The 7,717-nt window shown below is 55.1% G+C and overlaps 1 long non-coding RNA gene across 2 annotated transcripts; it reads left to right on the top strand.

The window, feature by feature from the left end:
* Window positions 1–1,167: 1,167 nt before the first annotated feature.
* LOC143981903 (uncharacterized) lies at window positions 1,168–6,712 on the top strand. Of its 2 annotated transcripts, none has more exons than XR_013274376.1 (3): window positions 1,168–1,480; window positions 4,704–4,796; window positions 5,785–6,712. It is a non-coding gene; the product is annotated as an uncharacterized LOC143981903 (long non-coding RNA). The 2 variants fall into 2 exon arrangements; XR_013274375.1 differs by lacking the exon at window positions 1,168–1,480 and adding an exon at window positions 1,972–2,129.
* The last annotated feature ends 1,005 nt before the right edge of the window (window positions 6,713–7,717 follow it).

The raw sequence follows: 7,717 nt of genomic DNA, 5'->3' as shown, positions 1-7,717 counted from the left end.
AAAGAGGTAAAAAGAGATAGAAAATGTACTGTGTGCGTAAAAGCTGAAGAAACAGCCAAAAGAAAAAAGGTCCTTGAATGATATATCCAAGTATACCCAAGACATGAAACAATTATATCACCAAATAGCCTAACCAAGTTAGAGTAAGAAGAACCCAAATTTAACCACTTGCCACCCGCCCTATAGCAGAAACACGGCAGCAAAGTGGTTTTAAAATCCTGACCGGACGTCATATGACGTGATCAGGATTTTGAGCCGCTGCGCACCCCCGGGGGGCATGCATCGCGGCGATCCTTGTTGTGGGGTGTCAGTCTGACACTTCGCAACTACAATCTTGGTAAAGAGTCTCCGATGGAGACTCTTTACCACGTGATCAGCCGTAATACATACAATGCCGCCTATCAGTGCCCATCCGTGCCACCTATCAGTGCCCATCCATGCCCATCTGTGCCGCCTATCCATGCCCATCTGTGCCGCCTATCCATGCCCATCCATGCCACCTATCCATGCCAATCCATGCCAGCTATCATTGCCAATCTTTGCCACCTATCAGTGCCCATCCGTGTCGCCAACAGTGCCACCTATCAGTGCCCATCAGTTCCACCTATCAGTGCCCATCAGTGCCGCCTATCAGTGCCACATATCGGTGTCCATCAATGCCACCTCATCAGTGCCACCTCATCAGTGCCCATCAGTGCCGCCTTATCAGTGCACGTCAGTGCAGCCCCATCAGTGCCCATCAGTGAAGGAGAAAACTTACTTATTTACAAAGTTTTGAAACTGAAACAAAAAAAACATATTTTTTTTCAAAATTTTCGGGCTTTTTTATTTGTTTAGCAAAAAATAAAAACCGTAGAGGTGATCAAATACCACCAACAGAAAGCTCTATTTGTGGGAAAAAAATGAAAGCTCTGAAAGCTGAAAGCTGAAAGCTCAAAATTGGTCTGGGCAGGAAGGTGTTTAAGTGCCCGGTATTGAAGTGGAAAAGGGAAGTGGATAAGGGAAAACGTGAGAAAAGTAGAACCACCACAATAAACAGAGTGAAAGAGATATAGATGAGATAGAGGTAAGATTGAAGACCAAGCATACCATTAATCTGCAAGATCCAGTGCTTCCACCCATGCTCATAAGAAAGAGAAGCACGGATTAAGAATGCAATGATATAAGGAGTGCTGGACATGACAGTGTGGATGAGGGACACAGAGGGTTAAGCTTTATGGGTGGAGTTCAGGAAAAGGTTTGCAGGAAACAAGTTCAGTGTAGGGGAGGGGTCACATAAAAGGGAGAGGGGTGGCTTTAAGGAATCATTCGGAGCCCAGTGTGACACAGAGGAGGCAGTTTTTTCGCTGCTCCTCTGCTATGGCGGACCTCGAGGGACTCTTCGCGCGGCTGCGACGGGCGGCGGAGGTGCACGGTGCGGACTGGCTGCGGGAACGTGTGGGGGACCTGACGGACGGCGATGTGGACGGCGGCGGGACAGGTGAGGTTCCACTGCGCGCGCGGAGGTCTCGGCCTCCGGCGCGTTTTTCTCCTGGGCCTACTCCTCGGCCGCCTCGTGACTCCCGGAGCCCGGGGGTGGACCGATCGGTCCCCCCGGCAAAACGGCAGGTTATCGGCTCCCCCCGGTCCGGGCGGTCGTTGCGCCGCCGAACGGAGGGGGGCGGGGCTTCACGGCCGCATGGAAATGGCGCCGGGACCGCACGGGGCCCGGTGGAGGTGGGGGGGAGTGTGGATGGCTCTGGGTCGGCAGGCCAAGGGGGGGGGGGTGCACGTGGCGGGGGATCTGCGGCAGGCTGGGTCTGGGGCCAGCATCCGCGCGGTGGGGGGGAGGGGGGCGCTCCGGGGGGGTCGCATGCCGGAGGGGGGGGAGGGTGGGTCGCAGAAGGCTGCCAAGGTGCCTGGCAGGGCTGGTTTTAGACGCCGGCATGCCGGGGGCGGCGGGGGGAGGAGGACATTGCCCGCAGTCCCGGATCGCAGGGACCGGATGGACCGCGCGGAGCACAGGGGGATTGCCGCGTCCCCGGTGCGCGTTGGAGAGGTCGGTTCGGAGAGCGAGCTGTCCCAGGAGGAGGAGGGGTCCTTTTCTACACCCGGACCGGTACCGGTCGCCGAGGCCCCTGGGGGCCCGGGTAAGTTGCGGGAGTCTACATTGCTGGCGGATGCCTTGCGGGATCTGATGGGGGTGGCGCAGGGGGGTGCGGTGCCCACGGGATCCCGGGACGTATTGGGGGGGGTTGCGGCAGGTTCAGCGCAGGGGGCGGGGCCTGTTGCCCCGGGGGGGCCGTCAGGTCAGTTGCAGGAGCTGTTGGGGGGGCTGCAGGCCCTGGTTGGTAAGTTTGCTGGGGGCTCCGGGTCGCCTCAGGTGGCCCCCTGGATGGGTACTGTGGGGGGGGCCGGGGGGGCGGAGGTCATTCCTGCGCGGGATGCACCGCCTGCTGCGGTGTCGGGGAGCACGGATGCAGGGGCTGTGGGCTCGGGGGTCCCCCCGGTGCCTGCGGACCCGGGGGCGCGGTCTGACCTGGTTAGGATCGCGGATGCTGCCCGGTGCGAAGTCTATGTTTGTTTCGAAGGCCCATTGGGGGCGCATTTGAAGCAGGAGGTGCGGGACAAGATCGGCAAGGGTGAGTATGTGGAGATTTTCTCCTTGCTCCCCCTCGAGAAATTTAATTTGGACAGGGTTAAGCCGGACAGTTCCAAGAAGGACGACGAGGAAAAACGTAGGTATCGGCTGATCCCGCGCACATTTGCAAATTGGCTTCAGGCGTTCGCTATATTGGCTAGCGTGATAGGGGAAAAGAACCCCGAGCATTGCTCGGCGTTATTTTGTTACCTGGACGCGATTGGGGAGGCTCACCGAGTGTATGGAGGGCTGGCTTGGCTGCGCTATGATGAGCAGTTTCGTCAGCGTAAGGCAGTGCGGGCTGACCTGCGGTGGGATCACAAGGACATAAGCCTCTGGATGAGGCTTATGTCTGCTCCGCGGGCGCCCACTCCGTTTCTTCAGGGGGGGGCCGGGAGTGCGTCTTCCTCGGGACTGCCGGCCGGAAAGAAGTGGGGGGTGTGCTGGCCCTTTAATGAAGGGGCTTGTAAATTCGGAGGCGCGTGCCGCTTCAAGCATGAGTGCTCCGGGTGCGGCGGCACCCACCCCCTGTCTCGCTGTTTCAAAAAAGGTCAGCGTGCCAGTGCCGCCGGTCACAAAAGGGATGACGCCGGTGAACCTGGGAAGGATGCTTCCTTTCCTAAATAGGTATCCGGATGGTGCGGCGGCGCGGGGGTTAATTCTGGGTTTTCGGGACGGTTTTAGGATTCCCTGTTCTCTGGGAGGGGTGCCGCCGTTGGCCAGGAATTTGCGATCGGCTTTAGATCACCCGGGGGTTGTGGATGACAAATTGGGTAAAGAGGTGGCGCTGGGCCGGATGGGTGGTCCTTTCGAAGTGCAGCCGTGGGGGGACCTGGTGGTCTCCCCGTTGGGTGTAGTTCCTAAGAAGGAGCCGGGGAAGTTTCGCTTGATTCATCACCTGTCTTTTCCGAAAGGGGGGTCGGTCAATGATTTCATTGACCCGGAGGCGTGTACGGTTTCCTACACGTCTTTTGACGCGGCGGTACGGTGGGTCAGGCGGTATGGTCGTGGGGCTCTCATGGCCAAGGCGGATGTGGAATCGGCGTTTCGCCTTCTGCCGGTCCACCCGGACAGCTTCCGGCTGTTGGGATGCCATTGGCGGGGCAAGTTTTATGTGGACTTGTGCCTGCCCATGGGTTGTTCCATTTCATGCGCCTATTTTGAAGCTTTTAGTTCATTTTTGGAATGGGTGGTGAGAGATGTTTCGGGCCTGGAGTCGGTCATCCACTATTTGGATGACTTTCTGTGCGTGGGCCCGCCTGCCTCCAATGTGTGTGCGATTCTTCTGTCCACGTTGCAGCACATTGCGGGCAGGTTCGGGGTGCCGTTGGCGGGGGATAAGACGGAAGGCCCGGTGACGGAATTGAGTTTTTTGGGAATCGTGATTGATTCTATGGCAATGGAGTGTCGCTTGCCAGAGAATAAATTACGGGATCTGCAGGCGGAGTTGGCAGGCATGCAGGGCCGGCCGAAGGTTCAGCTTCGGGCCCTGCAGTCCCTGTTGGGCAAGCTGAATTTCGCTTGCCGGATCATCCCTATGGGCCGTGTGTTCTGCCGACGGCTGTCGGGGGCCACGGCCGGGGTAACCGCCCCTACCCACTTTGTGCGTTTGCGAAGGGAACACCGGGAGGACCTGCGGGCTTGGCATGAATTTTTGGAGTCGTATAATGGGCGGGCTATGTGGATGTCGGGGCCAGTGAGCAACTTCGATGTGGAGTTGGTTACTGACGCGGCTGGCTCAACGGGTTATGGGGCATTTTTCCGGGGTCGGTGGAGTGCGGAACCTTGGCCACACTCATGGGAGGTTGCGGGGTTGTTGGGCAATTTGGTTTTGCTAGAATTGTTCCCGATAGTGGTGGCATTGGAGCTGTGGGGGGCGGAGTTTCGTAATTTGAAGTTGCGCATCAATTGCGATAACATGGGGGTGGTCCAGGTCCTCAATCGGATGACTGCTTCCTCCCCCCCGGTCATCCGGCTGCTGCGACACCTGGTCTTTCGCTGTTTGCGGCTCAATGTTTACGTTTATGCTGTGCACATACCTGGGGTGGAGAATTCTTTGGCTGACTCGCTCTCTCGTTTTCAGTGGGACAAGTTCCGGCAGCTGGCGCCGGGAGCGGAGGAGTCGGGGGCGCCATGCCCCGGGTGGATGTGGGAACTTCCCTTGGAATCGCCGCAGGTTGGTTAAAAAGGTCGTTGAGTGAGGCTACATGGTCCGCTTATTCTAGAGTGTGGGCGGAATGGTGGGCGTTCCTGCGGGAGGTTGGAGTGGCTGGTCGGGGCTCCGACCGGCGCTGGGTGGTATTGTACTGGGTTGCCCGGAACATTGAGACGGGCCTGTCTCCCGCGTCTATTGAGCGGAAGCTGGCGGGGTTGGCCTTTTTGTTCAAACTGTGGGGGGAGCCGGACGGGACGAAGGATTTTTGGGTGAGGCAAACGTTAAAAGGGTACAGGAGGGATTGGAAGGGTAGGGATGCGCGCCGGCCGGTGTCATTTGACAATTTGGTGGCAATTTGTTCTCGGCTGGTGGACGTTTGCTCGTCTGCTTACGAGACCGTTCTGTTTACGGCAGCGTTTTCGTTGGCGTTTTATGGGGCTTTTAGGATTGGGGAGTTGGTGTGTCGCTCAAAACGGGTGGCTGGGGGTCTGTTGGATCAGGATGTGCAGGTGGTTGCGGATCGGGTGAGTATACGGTTGCGTAGGTCTAAGACTGATCAACGGGGCAGGGGAGTGGCGATTACGCTGCTCGCCCTGCCGGGCTCGGTAGTGTGCCCGGTGGCGGCGGTACGGGCTTTCCGGGCGGTACGGCCGGTGGGGGCGGGCCCCTTTTTGGTGCACGAGGAGGGCTCTTTTCTATCCCGTTTTCAATTTGTGTCGGTCTTTCGGCAATGCCTGAGGGCGGTGGGTTTGGATGAGCGGGACTACGCGTCCCACTCTTTTCGGATTGGGGCGGCCACGGAAGCGGCTCGATGTGGGCTGGAGGAGGCGGTGGTGCGCCGGATTGGTAGATGGGAGTCCCGGAGGTTCCGGTCCTATGTCCGGCCGCAGTTGCTACTGGGGTAAGGAGGGTGCGGCTGGGGGTTGTTTGCTGTGGGATTTATGGGGGGGAGGACTGTGCTTGTAACATTCCTTTGGTTGTTGTGTTATTTCTCTTGTTTTCATTCCAGATGGAGGTTCTCAACGCCTCGTTTGGATCCTGGGGCATTCGTACGTCTGCTGGGGGGCCAGGAGAGGTGATTCTCTACCAGCAGGCAGGCAATTGGGTATCCCCAGGGAGGTAGCTAGGGTGATGTGGTTGGGTTTCCCGGGCATGAGGTGGGAGCGTGTCATGAGGGAGGTGGAGCGCTTCGCTTTGAGGGATAGGCCCCCGGATGTGCTGGTTGTTCATGCGGGGGGCAATGACCTGGGAGTTCGGAAAGTGAAGGACATTTTGGCGGATATCAAGGCTGATGTGTTGCGCATGCGAGTCCTGTTCCCGGGCACCATTTTGGTGTGGTCGGACATTGTGGCCAGAACGGTGTGGCGGGGGGCCAGGTCTTTAGCCAGCCTCGAGAAAACTAGGATTAGGGTTAATAAGGTTGTTGGGCGGTTTGTAGTGCAGAACGGGGGCATTGTGGTAAGACACAGGGAATTGGAGGTGAATGTAGGGCTTTATCTTAGGCGGGATGGCGTTCATCTATCGGATGTGGGGATTGACCTCTGGTCCTTTGGCTTACAGGAGGGCATACAGAAAGCTCTTCGGGTGTGGGGCGGCCCTCAAGGTTGAGGGGGTCACCCTTTCGGGCTGTGGCGGTGTGTTTTCTGGTGGTTTCTGACGGTAGACAGGTACTCAGAAGGGATCTGAGGGTGTGGGGGGCTCATCTAACGATCGGCCCCTCTGGGTATTCCTGAACGTTGGAGGGAATACGGTTATGTTCACTGGCGGAAGTTGTCTCCGACCGGTCACAGGTGGAGGCCTTTGGGAAGTTGGTCAGGTGTACCGCAGTGATTGGGTATTGGTTTAAGTGTGGTCACCGTCAGAGATCACCAGAATGGGCAGTTAATGTTAATTAAAATGTGGTTTAATGTTAATAAAGTTATTTATATTTATATTTATATTTATATATTTATATATATTTATATATTTATATATTTTCATATTTACAAGTTATTGGAGTAATTTTGAGTTATGTTTAATAAAGGCTGTTGTGGCCAGTTTACTCCAACCTATGGTGTGGTCTCGTTTCTAATAGATAAGGAATAGTATATGGGGAACATTCAGACTACACTAGTCAAGGAAATCAAACAAGGCAACACCAATATAGCCAAATAGTACATGAACAAACGGTGTGCAAAGTGAGTATCGCCTACTATACATACCTATACTAGTAGGCATATATGCAAGGGCTGCTGTTAAAATGAACACTACAGGTGTATTGCAGGTTAGCACACCAGGTGATCCTGATGAATGATATGATAGTTCATTGGCCAGGAGACAAATGTAAAAACCAGACGCTGATTACCATCTGTGAACATACACATAAAGCAATCACCGTCAATGCATACAAAGGGTATAGAATGAAGTCAGACTAAAGGACCTAAGGTACTAATGCCCCGTACACACGATCCGAAAATCGTACGGAAAATACCGCTTTCGAAGCGATCGTACGATAATCGGATCGTTAATACAGAGCTTTCGAGAGCCGATTAGGACAGTACATCCGATATTATTATCGGACATGCACAGAAATTTTTTTCGTACGATGCCAGATCGTACGATTTTCGTTTAATCAGTACAGCTATCGTTCGAAAATGCAATACAAATGCATTACAACACATGACATCACTTCCGAATTTTTTTTCTGTCGTGCGGGAATTTTCGTGACTTTAGTAAACTCATCAGATTCGATCTGAGATTAGCATGCAATAAAAAACGGACGATCATTCGTCCGATAATCTCATCGTGTGTATGGGGCATTAGGGTCCTAGTCCTAACATACTAAAAGAGCAATACACTAACCTGTATCAAGGTTTCCAACAGCACAGCCCTGCATATGGAGTCCTGGAAACTGCTCAACAGTGGTCTGACACAGACCGCTATTTAAGCTCCCCAACCCTTCC

The sequence above is a fragment of the Lithobates pipiens genome, unplaced genomic scaffold, assembly GCF_037356315.1.
Source record: "Lithobates pipiens isolate NorthernLeopardFrog02 unplaced genomic scaffold, aLitPip1_a1.2 Scaffold_16, whole genome shotgun sequence".
In the NCBI taxonomy this organism is placed as follows: domain Eukaryota; kingdom Metazoa; phylum Chordata; class Amphibia; order Anura; family Ranidae; genus Lithobates; species Lithobates pipiens.
Note: the sequence above shows the minus strand (reverse complement) of the source record. Positions and strands in the feature narration are given on the sequence as shown.